We start from the raw sequence: 14,656 nt of genomic DNA on the forward strand, positions 1-14,656 counted from the left end.
AGCAGCTGACAGTTCATTCCTTTTCACATGTTCACAGCCTTACCAAGCAATTATTGAGAGGTATGTTACTCATAAATATTTCGAGTCAGGCCTACAAGCACAGACCTATTTTACTGAAACAAATGTAATATGACTTTCACTTGACAGTCAAACACGCATGATACAGGTAGAGGCGTAGGAAGTTGGTTGCATTTTTATCCCATGTTTACTGCTAGGTGGAGCCCGAGTATATTGTGTGAGCGACAATCCAGATCCGAGTTTTGCCTCTCGCCGTTCTCGCATTCTACCTTGAGTCAAAGACCGCATTTCTCTCAGGCAGTGCTCCCGAAATTGGTTTGTCATATGCGCCGAGAGCAAAGCTTTGGAAGCAAAAAAATATATCGAGTTCTTTGCCGTGGAGATTTTCAAAGAAGACACATTTATTTGTCATAGCCTACTCTTTTTTTTTTTTTGCGCTAATGTGTTTTGCCTTTGAGCTTTTACTTTCGGACGTGATGTAGTAGTTACTGCACAAGAGGACGTGTTGTGCGCCACTTCTTTTGAGGGACTGTCATCTGGATACACAAGGAGACCGTTCTTTCTCCAGCAATATCGACAGTACACGGATCATACAGACATGTCCAACTCTTCTAGCCCACTATCGGACTTTGAGAAAATATAAGCGGAGTTATTCGAAATAATTATTTGGAATCGCCCTTCTTTTCCCTCGACCCTCTGAGGAGACTGATCTGTGCGCAAGGACGATAGCAATTGTGTAAAGAAAATAAGTGTGAACAATTTTATCACTTACACTTTCAATGGGAGGACTATTTGAAGGGTATAATCGTATCACCAGTGTCTTCTAAAACACGGTAAGAATATTATGCTAATTCATAGGCTATACGATTTTGCCTGCATCTTCATCTATATTTTGGTTCGCATATGCACTTCATTTAGCCTACCTGCAGTTTCTCGTATATACAATATTTGCCTGTGTTGGATGTAATGTGTAGGCTAATGAGTTATACGCTGTTATATTTAAGACTTCATTGTTAAATAAACTTGGCGACGGTGTGTCACGGTTGGTATTCATTGGTTACGCAGTTCGCAATTAATTGCCTTGTCAAGATATCAATACTTTCTGGTGTCAGTTGCGGTGATTTAAAGAGCGTCACTTAATGAGCGCGTCCTATCCAAATTAGGGAAACAATGTGCACATTTGAAATAGTTTGTGGTATGGTTTATTATAAAGGGAATGGTTGGCACTATGCACCGGAAACGTGCGTTTGTCTGTTTCTCTATTCACAACCCAGCTTTCAGAAGATGTTAAAATAATGCGTTACTTAGTCCAATATGACGTTGGTGATGAATGAAGTTTGTGTAGGGTACCCTTAAACAGTTCAGTCCGTTTTACAATGGGTGCTTGAAACAGTGGTTGTATACAGTAGGATGTTCAAGGAAAAACTGTGTATAGGGTCACGGATGAACGGCAATTTCTGGAATAGAATGAAAATTGATGTTTTTCCACATGTATAATATTGTCAATTTTGAGTGCCAGCATGCAAGTTATGAGAACTGACGCACTAACAGACCTGAGGGGACCGTCTGGAATGTCGTGCGTCGCACGAGAAATTAAATATAGGCTAGCATGAGCCACCAGAATTGGTTAGTTGTATGTTTCAGTCTCATTCCTTTGCACACAAGACTGCCATATCTGCGACACCCCAGTAGTCCACTGACGTAAGCCATACGCGTTCACACTTATTTACTCATTTAATGTTTAGCTATCTATATACAGTTTTTTTTCATAAAGTATTCACACCCCCCCAACACATTTTGTTGTTTTACAAAGTTGGATTAAAATGGATTTAATTGTAATTTATTCTTTGTTAACGATTCTACACAAAATACTCTAATATCAAGGTCGAAGAAAAAATCGAACGTTTGTAAAAAAAATCATGAAAAATACAACACTATCTTGATTAGATAAGTATTCAACCCCCTGAATCAATACGTTAGAATCACATTTGGCCGCAATTACAGCTGCATGTCTTTGTGGGTGAGACTTGAAGAGCTTTCCACATCTGACTTGTGTAACATTTGCCCATTATTCTTTTACAAATTCTTCAAGCTCTGTCAAGTTGATTGTCAAGCAATCATTAACAATCATTTTCAGGTCTTGCCATAGATTCTCAAGCAGATTTCAGTTAAAACTGTAACTCGGCTACACAGGAACATTCACTATGTTATTGGTAAGCAACTCTAGTGTAGATTTTGCATTGTGTTTTAGGGTGTCTTGCTGAAAGGTGAATTCATCTCCCAGTGTCTGGTGGAAGGCAGACAGAACTAGGTTTTCCTTTAGGATTTTGCTTTTGCTTAGCTCCATTCCATTTACTTTTTATCCTGAAAAACTCCCCAGTCCTTAACGAATACAAGCATACACATAACATGATACCACCACCACTATGCTTGAAAATATGGAGAGTGGTACTAAGTAATATGTTTGGGGCAAATCCAATACAACACTTTGTATTCAGAACAAAAAGTGAATTGCTTTGCCACATTTTTTTGCAGTATTACTTTAGTGCCTTGTTGCAAACAGGATGAGTGTTTTGCAATATTCTGATTTGCTACAGGCTTCATTCTTTTCACTCTGTCATTTAGGTTAGTATTCTGAAGTAATTACAATGTTCCATCCACCCATCCGTTTTCTCCTATCACAGCCATTAAACTCTAACTGTTTTAAAGTCACGATTAACCTCATGGTGGAATCCCTGAGTGACCTGTATCTTTTGTAGTGACTGGGTGTATTGATAAATAATTTCTACGATATATTTAAATTTCAGAACTTTTCAACTTCTCTTCTGTCACATTTCAATATAAATGTGCTATTTTGTCCTCAATGCCATTTTAGATATGAAAGGAAATGGACTAACATGAATGACTGGCTATTCTGTGTGTGTGTGTGTGTGTGTGTGTGTGTGTGTGTGTGTGTGTGTGTGTGTGTGACATAAAACATTCCAATTAAGATCAGAGTCTGCAACATTCATTTATTTGTCAAAGTTTTGCATCCTTCTTGTCAGTTCCTCACCAAGGTGTATTAGGCCTACTAGCTAACACTTGTTTGTCTCTGACTTTCCATCTCATCGTCTGTGAAGTGCTCTCAAGGTGGTGACACGTGATTACAGCAATATCTTCAATGTGGTGGGTGTATGGTAAACATGCCCATAACAAAACTAAACCAGCCATCTACCTCAGACGGTGAAGACCTTGACATCCTCCCCCTAGAGGAAAAAACGAGAGGCCAGTTCATGCTTTGCTTTTTGTCTAATTGGATGTCAACCTGTAGTTTACTTTCAGTGTATCTTGTCTTTGCTCATCCAATGCCACGTCGTTCCTGATAATATTTGCTCCACAGCTGTGGGCAGTGTCCCAACGGTGTATGTCTGACAGATATCACTTTTGACTATATTGCTAGATGCTGACCTCGCTTTTCCTCTTGTTGTGGTGCAGTACCATTGCAGTGCATCCTGGATGGCTGGCCTAATTCGTTTTAGCCAACCGCTTATGCAGTAAAGTGAATATGTCTGGGAAAATTGATAATCCTGGGAGCAAGAGTTGCTCTGTCTGTAAACTACCTTTTACTGCCAGAATATCAAGAAAAAGAATAGGGTAGTTGATGAAGAGGGAGGCATATAGCACCTCATAGCTGGTGCAGGGGTCTACCTGTGTGTGCCATCTGGCTTGGGAAAACAATCAGTGGTAACCTTACCTTACGGTCATTACTGCTTTAGGTGTTCTAAGGCCTAGTAGCTGTTTTTTCTAATCATGAAATCACACTTTATTCATTATGGGCTGGAATTCAATCAAACTGGGCTATACTGTACATATAGATGAATGTTCTGATCAAACTGCTTATTTGTTTTGACATCTAGGCCTAAATGATCAAATGTGGAACAAATTATTTAATTGGGTTTAATAAGCAGTTATTTGAATCAATGACGCGGTGGATGGTTCTCAATGTTTAATTCTTGCAAGGTGGTCCCACCAGTGTTTACAAGCCAGGCAGATAGCTTTTAATCTGGTGCATTGCCAACGTTAAATACCTTTTTTTACTGTTTAGCATGGCATTTGCTTATGAATGGTTTGTGAAGCATTATAAAGGTCCTTATAAAGGGTTTGTGAAGGCAAACAACACTCCCTTATACCTCCAGTGTGTTTCCTAGCTGGGAGATGTTTATTGTGTACATTGTTTTCACCTAGTTACATTCGTTGTCAATCTGTACAATTTATGTGTATTGTGTTCTTGTCAGATTTTTTTTCATTTTTTTTTCAAGGCTTCTTTCCCTTTATTGTTTTGTTGTCTTGACAAATATGTTTTTCCTGAGATCTTTCTCTGACAAAGGCATAACTGGTAATATTTCTTAACCTGGCTGACATACAGTGAGCTCCAAAAGAATTAGGACGGTGACAAGTGTTTTGGCTCTGTACTCCTTCACTTTGTATTTGAAATGATACAGATAGATTATTTACCATTCATTTCTACTGGGAACAAAATACTTGGAAACAACCAAAACAAACAGCAAATGCATCCAACAAATTTGTCACAAGCTTGTAGTCATTGCGTGCTATGAATATTTGACCAAATACTTAACTTTTTACTACTTTAATACACATATACTGTAAGTGAATTTGTCAACACTTTTGGTCGCCTAAAATAGGGAACATTTCTTCAGAAGTGCATTATATTGGCTTGGAAATAAATGCCATTTTGAAAGGAGGCAAATGGTTAGTAGGACAACCTTTTGTCGTTTTGATGTTGCCAGATTGACTTTAGATGCAGTGTAATCTAGCTAGTTTTGATTGAGGGGAGACCACCAGATTTTAGCTAGCTCACTTTAGCATTGCTTGCTATTTTTGACGAATTTTGCTAGCTAATGACGACATTGCCACCTGTCTAAACTTGGAATTTGACGACATGATAATGATTGCAAAGTTGTTTCCAACTAAATATTTGCCTACTTTAGCAATGTCCTTGCGTTTCCAGGACACTTATGTAATTTAGACTAAACAGTCGTTAGCTTCCGTCCAGAATGATTGGGCTGATCACGACTTTTGGGCACCACTATGACGCCGCCGACAGAGCGGTTTGAGAACGTTCATAACAATGGCATGACGTGACAGAGGTGCAAACTATGAATGGCTCTTGCCAGCTCCACTTGCGCTGTGGGGCAGTGAAGGTTGGAGGTCTTTATTCAGCATTGTGTGTGTTACTCTCATGATTTAAGCCATCCCTTCTATAAGCTGCCCCACATTCCAGCTAATGGCATAAATGTTTTATGATACGGGATAATTTGGTGCCCTCAGTCAAAACACTGGTTTCAACAAAACCAATCCTAACTACTTCCATAAAGGCCACCATTTCATTCTCAGAGGCTGTGCTCTTTTAGTTTTTCCGTTTTATTAGATTTTTTTTGTTTCCCTGAAGTCGATTCGATATGTGACTTGATTTAGCTTTTTGGACATTACGCAGCAGGTGGTATCAAATTTGCTAGTACAGTATGACTCGAGACATGATCTCTTCAATTCTCTTAATCAGGTTAACTGTATAGGATAGAGGTCGACTGATTTTAATCGGCATGGCCAGTCAATTAGGGCCGATTTTTCAAGTTTTCATAACAATCGGCAATCGGCATTTTTGGATGCCGATTATGGCCGATTACATTGCATTCCACAAGGAGACTGCGTGGCAGGCTGACCACTTGTTACGCGAGTGCAGCAAGGAGCCAAGGTAAGTTGCTAGCTAGCATTAAACTTATCTTATAAAAAACAATCAATCTTAACATAATCACTAGTTAACTACACATGGTTGATGATATTACTAGTTTAACTAGCTTGTCCTGTGTTGCGTATAATAAATGCGGTGCCTGTTAATTTATCATCGAATCACAACCTACTTTGCCAAACGGGTGGTGATTTAACAAAAGCGCATTCGCGAAAAAAGCACAATCATAGCACCAATGTACCTAACCATAAACATCAATGCCTTTCAATCAATACACAAGTATATTTTTTTAAGACTGCATATTTAGTTAAAAGAAAGTCATGTTAGCAGGCAATATTAACTAGGGAAATTGTCACTTCTCTTGCGTTCAGTGTAAGCAGAGTCAGGGTATATGCAGCAGTTTGGGCCACCCGGCTCGTTGTGAACTGTGTGAAGACCCTTTCTTCCTAACAAAGACCGTAATTAATTTGCCAGAATTGTACATAATTATGACAGAACATTGAAGGTTGTGCAATGTAACAGCAATATTTAGACTTAGGGTTGCCACCTGTTCGATAAAATACAGAACGGTTCCGTATTTCACTGAAAGAATAAACGTTTTGTTTTCGAAATTCTAGTTTTCAGATTTGACCATATTAATGACCTAAGGCTCATTTCTGTGTGTTTTATTATAATTAAGTCTATGATTTGATAGAGCAGTCTGAGTGGTGGTAGGCAGCAGCAGGCTCGTAAGCATTCATTCAAACAACACTTTCCTGTGTTTGCCAGCAGCTCTTCGCAATGATTGAAGCACAGCGCTGGTTTATGACTTCAAGCCTATCAACTCCCGAGATTAGGCTGGCAATACTATAGTGCCTATAAGAACATCCAATAGTCAAAGGTATATGAAATACAAATGGTATAGAGAGAAATAGTCCTATAAATTCCTATAATAACTACAACCTAATACTACTTAACTGGGAATATTGAAGACTCATGTTAAAAGGAACCACCAGCTTTCATATGTTCTCATGTTCTGAGCAAAGAACTTAAACGTTAGCTTTTTTACATGGCACATATTGCACTTTTACTTTCTTCTCCAACACTGTGTTTTTGCATTATTTAAACTAAATTGAACATGTTTCATTATTTATTTGAGACTAAATAGATTTTATTTATGTATTATATTAAGTTAAAATAAGTGTTAATTCAGTATTGTTGTAATTGTCATATACAGTGCCTTGCGAAAGTATTCGGCCCCCTTGAACTTTTCGACCTTTTGCCACATTTCAGGCTTCAAACATAAAGATATAAAACTGTAATTTTTTGTGAAGAATCAACAACAAGTGGGACACAATCATGAAGTGGAACGAAATGTATTGGATATTTCAAACTTTTTTAACAAATAAAAAACTGAAAAATTGGCCGTGCAAAATTATTCAGCCCCTTTACTTTCAGTGCAGCAAACTCTCTCCAGAAGTTCAGTGAGGATCTCTGAATGATCCAATGTTGACCTAAATGACTGATGATAAATAGAATCCACCTGTGTGTAATCAAGTCTCCGTATAAATGCACCTGCTCTGTGATAGTCTCAGAGGTCCGTTTTAAAGCGCAGAGAGCATCATGAAGAACAAGGAACACACCAGGCAGGTCCGAGATACTGTTGTGGAGAAGTTTAAAGCCGGATTTGGATACAAAAAGATTTCCCAAGCTTTAAACATCCCAAGGAGCACTGTGCAAGCGATAATATTGAAATGGAAGGAGTATCAGACCACTGCAAATCTACGAAGACCCGGCCGTCCCTCTAAACTTTCAGCTCATACAAGGAGAAGACTGATCAGAGATGCAGCCAAGAGGCCCATGATCACTCTGGATGAACTGCAGAGATCTACAGCTGAGGTGGGAGACTCTGTCCATAGGACAACAATCAGTCGTATACTGCACAAATCTGGCCTTTATGGAAGAGTGGCAAGAAGAAAGCCATTTCTTAAAGCTATCTATAAAAAGTGTCGTTTAAAGTTTGCCACTAGCCACCTGGGAGACACAAACATGTGGAAGAAGGTGCTCTGGTCAGATGAAACCAAAATCAAACTTTTTGGCAACAATGCAAAACGTTATGTTTGGCGTAAAAGCAACACAGCTCATCACCCTGAACACACCATCCCCACTGTCAAACATGGTGGTGGTGGCAGCATCATGGTTTGGGCCTGCTTTTCTTCAGCAGGGGCAGGGAAGATGGTTAAAATTGATGGGAAGATGGATGGAGCCAAATACAGGACCATTCTGGAAGAAAACCTGATGGAGTCTGCAAAAGACCTGAGACTGGGACGGAGATTTGTCTTCCAACAAGACAATGATCCAAAACATAAAGCAAAATCTACAATGGAATGGTTCACAAATAAACATATCCAGGTGTTAGAATGGCCAAGTCAAAGTCCAGACCTGAATCCAATCGAGAATCTGTGGAAAGAACTGAAAACTGCTGTTCACAAACGCTCTCCATCCAACCTCACTGAGCTCGAGCTGTTTTGCAAGGAGGAATGGGCAAAAATTTCAGTCTCTCGATGTGCAAAACTGATAGAGAAATACCCCAAGCGACTTACAGCTGTAATCGCAGCAAAAGGTGGCGCTACAAAGTATTAACTTAAGGGGGCTGAATAATTTTGCACGCCCAATATTTTAGTTTTTTATTTGTTAAAAAAGTTTGAAATATCCAATAAATTTCGTTCCACTTCATGATCGTGTCCCACTTGTTGTTGATTCTTCACAAAAAAATTACAGTTTTATATCTTTGTTTGAAGCCTGAAATATGGCAAAAGGTCAAAGTTCAAGGGGGCCGAATACTTTCGCAAGGCACTGTATATAAAAAATTGGCTGATTTTAATCGGTATCGTCTTTTTTTGGTACTCCAATAATCCGTATCAGTATCTGCGTGGAAAAGTCCTAATCAGTCGACCTCTAGTATAAGATATGACTTCATCGCTCCTCTACTGTAGGTGAAGGCTTTTACAGGAGTTAAAAGTACAGGCCTTGTATCGATTTGAATACCGTAAAACTTCAATTAAAACGCAGTCTCAAATAGCTGTCTGTCCCTTTCTTACAGCCGGGCAATGGCACATATTTCAGCAAATAAACACCTGTTTCAAACAAACGCTGGTTCTAAAGGAATTGTCTAAAGTGAAGAAATTGATTAAAATGCTAGAATTAAACAATTAACTATGCAAATGAGCAAAAAATGTGTGCATTAAGAAAATAGATGCCGGGCTCGATTACAAGCATGTCTCTAAGCGTCTGTTTTGTTCAGTGATTTAAGCAAATAAAGCCTCGGCTATTACTTTATGTTTTACTGTAGTTTACCCAAGGCTAGCGGCTATGGAGGGGTATTTTAGATACCTGTAAATTACAGTACACACACACGGCAGACAGCACAGCAGAAGTTCAAACGGGAAGTGCCTGTGACCAACTCCGTTGAGAAATGGAAACCACCTCTGTCAACGGCTTCATAAGGAAATGCAACAGTGACGTTGTTCCCACAGTGAAGGTTTCCTGCTTCCCCAATCAAAAGCCCTGAATTAACAGAGGTTGGCGTTAAACTGTGTAAGATAGCGGCGTATATTAAAAAAAAGTTAGTTTATTTGCTTTGTTTGTAATTTATTTTTGTACTTGTTTTGTGCGTAATGTTGCCGCTACCGTCTTATGACCAAAAATAACTTTTGAACATCATGGCTGAGATTACTCACCACGGACTGACAGAATCCTTTTTTTCCTTTAACGTGTCTGATGAGGCTGACGCGAACGATATACTACTTTCTCGGGAACAGGCCCACATCCCCGTGATTTGCGTGAAGAGGAGGCAGAGAAAAAGGGTCTGTAGGGTGGGCTGCCTTGTGAGAATTCATAGGCGATCGAATAAACCCCCACTTCCTTCCATTCTGCTAGCAAATGTGCAGTCTTTGGACAATACCATTGATGACCTACGTGGAAGATTAAACTACCAATAGGACATTCAAAACTGTAATATCTTATGCTTCACGGCGACGTGGCTGAACGGTGACAATATCAACATACAGCTGGCTGGTTATACACTGCACCGGCAGGATAGAACAGCGGCGTCTGGTAAGACAAGGGGCTGCGGAATATGTATTTTTGTAAATAACAGGTGGTGCACGATATCTAAGGAAGTCTCGAGCTAATGCTCGCCTGAGGTAGAGTATCTCATGATAAGCTGTAGACCACACTATCTACCTAGAGTTTTCATCTGTATTTTTCGTAGCTGTTTACATACCACCACAAACCGAGGGTGGTACAAATACAGCATTGAATGAGTTGTATTCCGCCATAAGCAAACAAGAAAACGCTTGCCCAGAGGCGGAGCTCCTAGTATCCAGGGACTTAAATCTGTTTTACCAAATTTCTATCAGCATGTTAAATGTGCAACCAGAGGGAAAAAGACTCAGGACCCCCTTTACTCCACAGACAGAGACTCATACAAAGCTTTCCTTCACCCTCCATTTGGCAAATCTGACTATAATTCTATCCTCCTGATTCTTGCTTAAAATTAAAGCAGGAAGCACCAGTGACTAGATCAATAAAAAAGTGGTCAGATGAAGCAGATGCTAAGCTACAGGACTGTTTTGCTAGCACAGACTTGAATATTGTCGTGACGTTGTATTAGTTAATGTGACGACTGTTGCTCATCGAATGATTAACGGTTTATAATTGCGTGATTAAATGAATTAAGCAATGAATCAAGCAATTATTAACTCATCAACCTGGGGCACCATGGGAACAGTATTTTTGATTGAGTTTCTATTTCCCAAATTAACTCAAAGGATATCAGAATATCGATTTTACAACAGTCGCTAAATTAATCAATTTCCTCTACAGTCTCATTCTGAACGTCGCATAATCCGGGAATCTGCACGGACCCGGGCTTCACCAATGAGTTTACCACACCAATCTTAGTTGACTATTTATTTACTAGCAAGCTAAAATGATGATAAAAATACACATACACAAAACACAGTCTAGCTATTGATTAGGACTTAGTATAACGGGCCAACACACTATGGCGCGTGTTACCCAAAATGGGGATTTAAAAGAGAAAGAAACCAAGAAAGTACACGAGAGAAATATACATTTGGGTTCATTTGTCAGCCATGCTTATTTAAAACTAGCCTTGCCCCGAACTGCCGCTCTTATGGGTCAGAATATAATGATGTAATTACGTGTTGGAGGTCTCAGGTGGGAAGCTCCACGTGTGTCGTTTAGGCTTCTCAATGACGCACTTCTCCGGCGCAACTCTCTGGTTGTCCTCACGATGTCAGTGTCCTTCTTGGCTAAGTGGTCTGATCCCTCGCCATTGATCTGAAAGGGGTCTTCTGAGGACAGACAGCTCTGTAGCTCAGAGCTCACAGCTTCGGACTCGAACGGTGTATATACCACGATTCAATGGAGAGTGGAGGCTGGGTGGTTCGGCTTGAATTCACCCGCTTAGACACAGCTACTCGTCCGTAGCTCGTGTAGAAAAATATTTCTTTGTCTTCAACCTTGTGTTTCGTTTTGGGGTTCGTTGACTTTGTTAGACCTTCGCTGCAGCTTGGAGTCAATTAGTCTCCTATGTTAATTCTTCACTCTCCTGTCTTATACCCTTGGGTCAGAAGTGGGCGTAACCGCCTTTAGGGCAATTCTCTGGGCGGACCAAGTTAAGGGGCAAGGCCTAGATTTGACTAAAATCCTATTTTAGACACTACCTTCACATCTCATCTTTACCATAACATTCTCTTTGATTTGGATATTTTCCACACAACGTACAATGTATAAACATCAGGCATATACTGGGAAAACTCTTAAAGGTACAATGTTTTCATAATAACGTCATCTCTTAACCTTTAATAACAATTCAAAAGTTACATACATTTTGATATTCCACCTCTCGTCATGACCACCATTGTGGCTGACGGAAACCATTGTTCCAAAGTCCCTTTATTGCATGTTTAATGTTCTGAGGCCAGTTCTCCATAGTGAGAGGACAAAGGAATTTCTCAGTGGCCTAAGGTTTATTATGGGTGTGAGGTGTCATAAAACCCCCCACATCTTCAGACCCCTAGATCTCTCCTCCTCTGTTGGGGGTTTGGGAGATAATCTGTAGGGTGGTGGTCTCCTGTACCCTGACCTGATCAGGACAGTCATGACAATATGTTACAATATGATTCCTCCGATAGCATTGAGGAGTACACCACGTCAGTCATTGCCTTCATCAATAAGTGCATCGAAGACGTAGTCCCTTCAGTGACCGTACGTACATGCCATGGATTACAGGCAACATCTGCACTGAGCTAAAGGCTAGAGCTGCTGCTTTCAAGGAGCAGGACTCTAACCCGGAAGCTTCTAAGAATTCTTGCTATGGCCTCCTAAGAGCCATCAAAGGCAAAGTGTCAATACTGCACTAAGATCGAATCGTACTACACCGGCTCTGACGCTCATCAGATGTGGCAGGGCTTGCAAACCATTAGACTACAAAGGGAAGCATGGCAGAGAGCTGCCCAGTGACACAAGCCTACCTGACGAGCTAAACTACTTATATACTCGCTTCGAACACTGAAACATGCATGAGCGCACCAGCTGTTCTGGACGACTGTGATCACGCTCTCCACAGCCAATGTAAGACCTTTTAAACAGGTCAACATTCACAAGGCCGCAGGGCCAGATGGATTACCAGGACGTATACTGCGAGCATGCGCTGACCAACTGGCAAGAGCCTTCACTGACATTTTCAACCTCTCCCTGTCTGAGACTGTACGACCAACATGTTTTAAGCAGACCACCAAGAACATTAAGGTAACCTGCCTAAACAACTACCGACCCGTAGCACTCACGTTTGTAGCCATAAAGTGCTTCAAAAGGCTGGTCATGGCTCACATCAACACCATTATCCCAGAAACCTGAGACACACTCCAATTTGCATACCGCCCCACCAGATCCATAGATGATGAAATCTCTATTGCACTCCACACTGCCCTAACCCACCTGGACAAAAGGAACACCTATGTGAGAATGCCATTCATTGACTACAGCTCAGTGTTCAACACCATAGTGCCCTCAAAGCTCATCAATAAGCTGACCCTGGGACTAAACACCTCCCTTTGCAACTGGATCCTGGACTTCCTGACGGGCCGCCCCACAGGTGGTAAGGGTAGATAACAACACATCCGCCACGCTGATCCTCAACACATGCGTGCTCAGTCCCCTCATGTAATCTCTGTTCACTCATGACTGCACGGCCAGGCATGACACCAACACCGTCATTAAGTTTGCTGATGCCACAACAGTGGTAGGCCTGATCAACAACGAGACAGCATATAGGGAGGAGGTCAGAGACCTGGCCGTGTGGTGCCAGGTCAACAACCTCTCCATTAATGTGATCAAGACAAAGGAGATGATTGTGGACTACAGAGGACCGAGCACGCCCCCATTCTCATCGACGGAGCTGCAGTGAAGCAGGTTGAGAGCTTCAAGTTCCTTGGTGTCCACATCACCAACAAACTAATGTAGCCCAAGCACACCAAGACAATCGAAAAGGGCACGACAAAACCTATTCCCCCTCAGGAGAAAAGATTTGGCATGGGACCTCAGATCCTCAATAGGTTCTACAGCTGCACCATCGAGAGCATCCTAATTGGTTGCATCACTGCCTGGTATGGCAACTTCTCGGCCTCCGACCGCAAGGCACTACAGAGGGTAGTGCGAACGGCCCAGTCCATCACTGGGTCAAAGACTCCAGCCACCCTAGTCATAGACTGTTAGACCACACGGCAAGCGGTACCGTAGTGCCAACTTTAGGTACAAAAGGCTTCTAAACTGCTTCTAACCCCAAGCTATAAGACTCCTGAACACCTAATCAAATGGCTACTTGCAGACTATTTGCATTGCCCCCCCCCCCTTCATCTATGCCTAGTCACTTTAATAACTCTACCTATATGTATATATTATCTCAATTAACCGGTGCCCCCGCACATTGACTAAATGTACCGGTACCCCCCTGTATATATGACTAAAATGACTAAATGTACCGGTACCCCCCGGTATATAGTCTTGATTTGTTATTTTACTGCTGCTCTTTAATTACTTGTTTAATTTTATTTCTTATGTGTTTTTTTTAAACTGCATTGTTGGTTTGCGGCTCGTAAGTAAGCATTTCAATGTAAGGTCAACCTGTTGTATTCGGTGCATGTGACTAATAACATTTGATTTGAAACTAAGACAGAGCTACCGCAGACAAAGCTGAGGCTACGCCCGAGGACAGGAACAAGTACAAGAAGTTCCGCTACAACCTCCGCAGTGATGATACGAGCGAAAGGACAATATAGGAATAAGGTGGAATCATACTACACAGGCTCCGCCGAATGTGGCAGGAGCTACAGTCCAGAGGACCCAGCCATTATCTGCCCAACGATGCCTCTCTTCCAGATGAGCTCGATGCATTTATTGCACGCTTCGACAATAACGTGTGTGTGTGGGACCCCAGAGGACTAGGTGATTTTGCTCTCCGAGGCTGTTCTAATGGTCTATTCTCAGAGCATGCGCAGATCAGCTGGCTGGCATATTCAAAGTAATTTTCAACCTCTCCTTGTCCAAGTCTGTAATCCCCATGTTTTAAAATGACTAATAATTCCTGTTCCCAAGAACTCTTCATGCCAATGACTACCGCCCTGTAGTGCTCACATCTGTAATCATAAAGTGCTTTGAAAGGCTGGTTATGGCCCACATCGCCATCATTCCAGACACTGTAGCCCCACTCCAATTTGCATACAGCCCCAATCGATCCATAGACGATGCAATCTCAATTGCAGTCTACTCTGCCCTCACCCACCTAGATAAGAATAATATCTATGTGAGTAGGCTACAGCTCAG

The 14,656-nt window shown here is 41.2% G+C and overlaps 1 protein-coding gene across 14 annotated transcripts in view; it reads left to right on the plus strand.

The window, feature by feature from the left end:
• Window positions 1-285: 285 nt before the first annotated feature.
• LOC106577626 (adhesion G protein-coupled receptor L3) overlaps window positions 286-14,656 on the plus strand; it is a 329,820-nt gene continuing 315,449 nt past the window's right edge. For 5 of the 14 annotated variants that reach the window (XM_045701384.1, XM_014155886.2, XM_014155888.2 and 2 more), the window contains exon 1: window positions 287-851. The gene's annotated coding sequence lies outside the window, so the exon portion shown is untranslated. Of the gene's footprint in view, window positions 852-14,656 lie in introns of all 14 variants that reach the window. The other 9 variants (XM_014155900.2, XM_014155897.2, XM_045701386.1 and 6 more) reach the window with 3 other exon arrangements.

The sequence above is a fragment of the Salmo salar genome, chromosome ssa18 (assembly GCF_905237065.1).
Source record: "Salmo salar chromosome ssa18, Ssal_v3.1, whole genome shotgun sequence".
Taxonomy (NCBI): domain Eukaryota; kingdom Metazoa; phylum Chordata; class Actinopteri; order Salmoniformes; family Salmonidae; genus Salmo; species Salmo salar.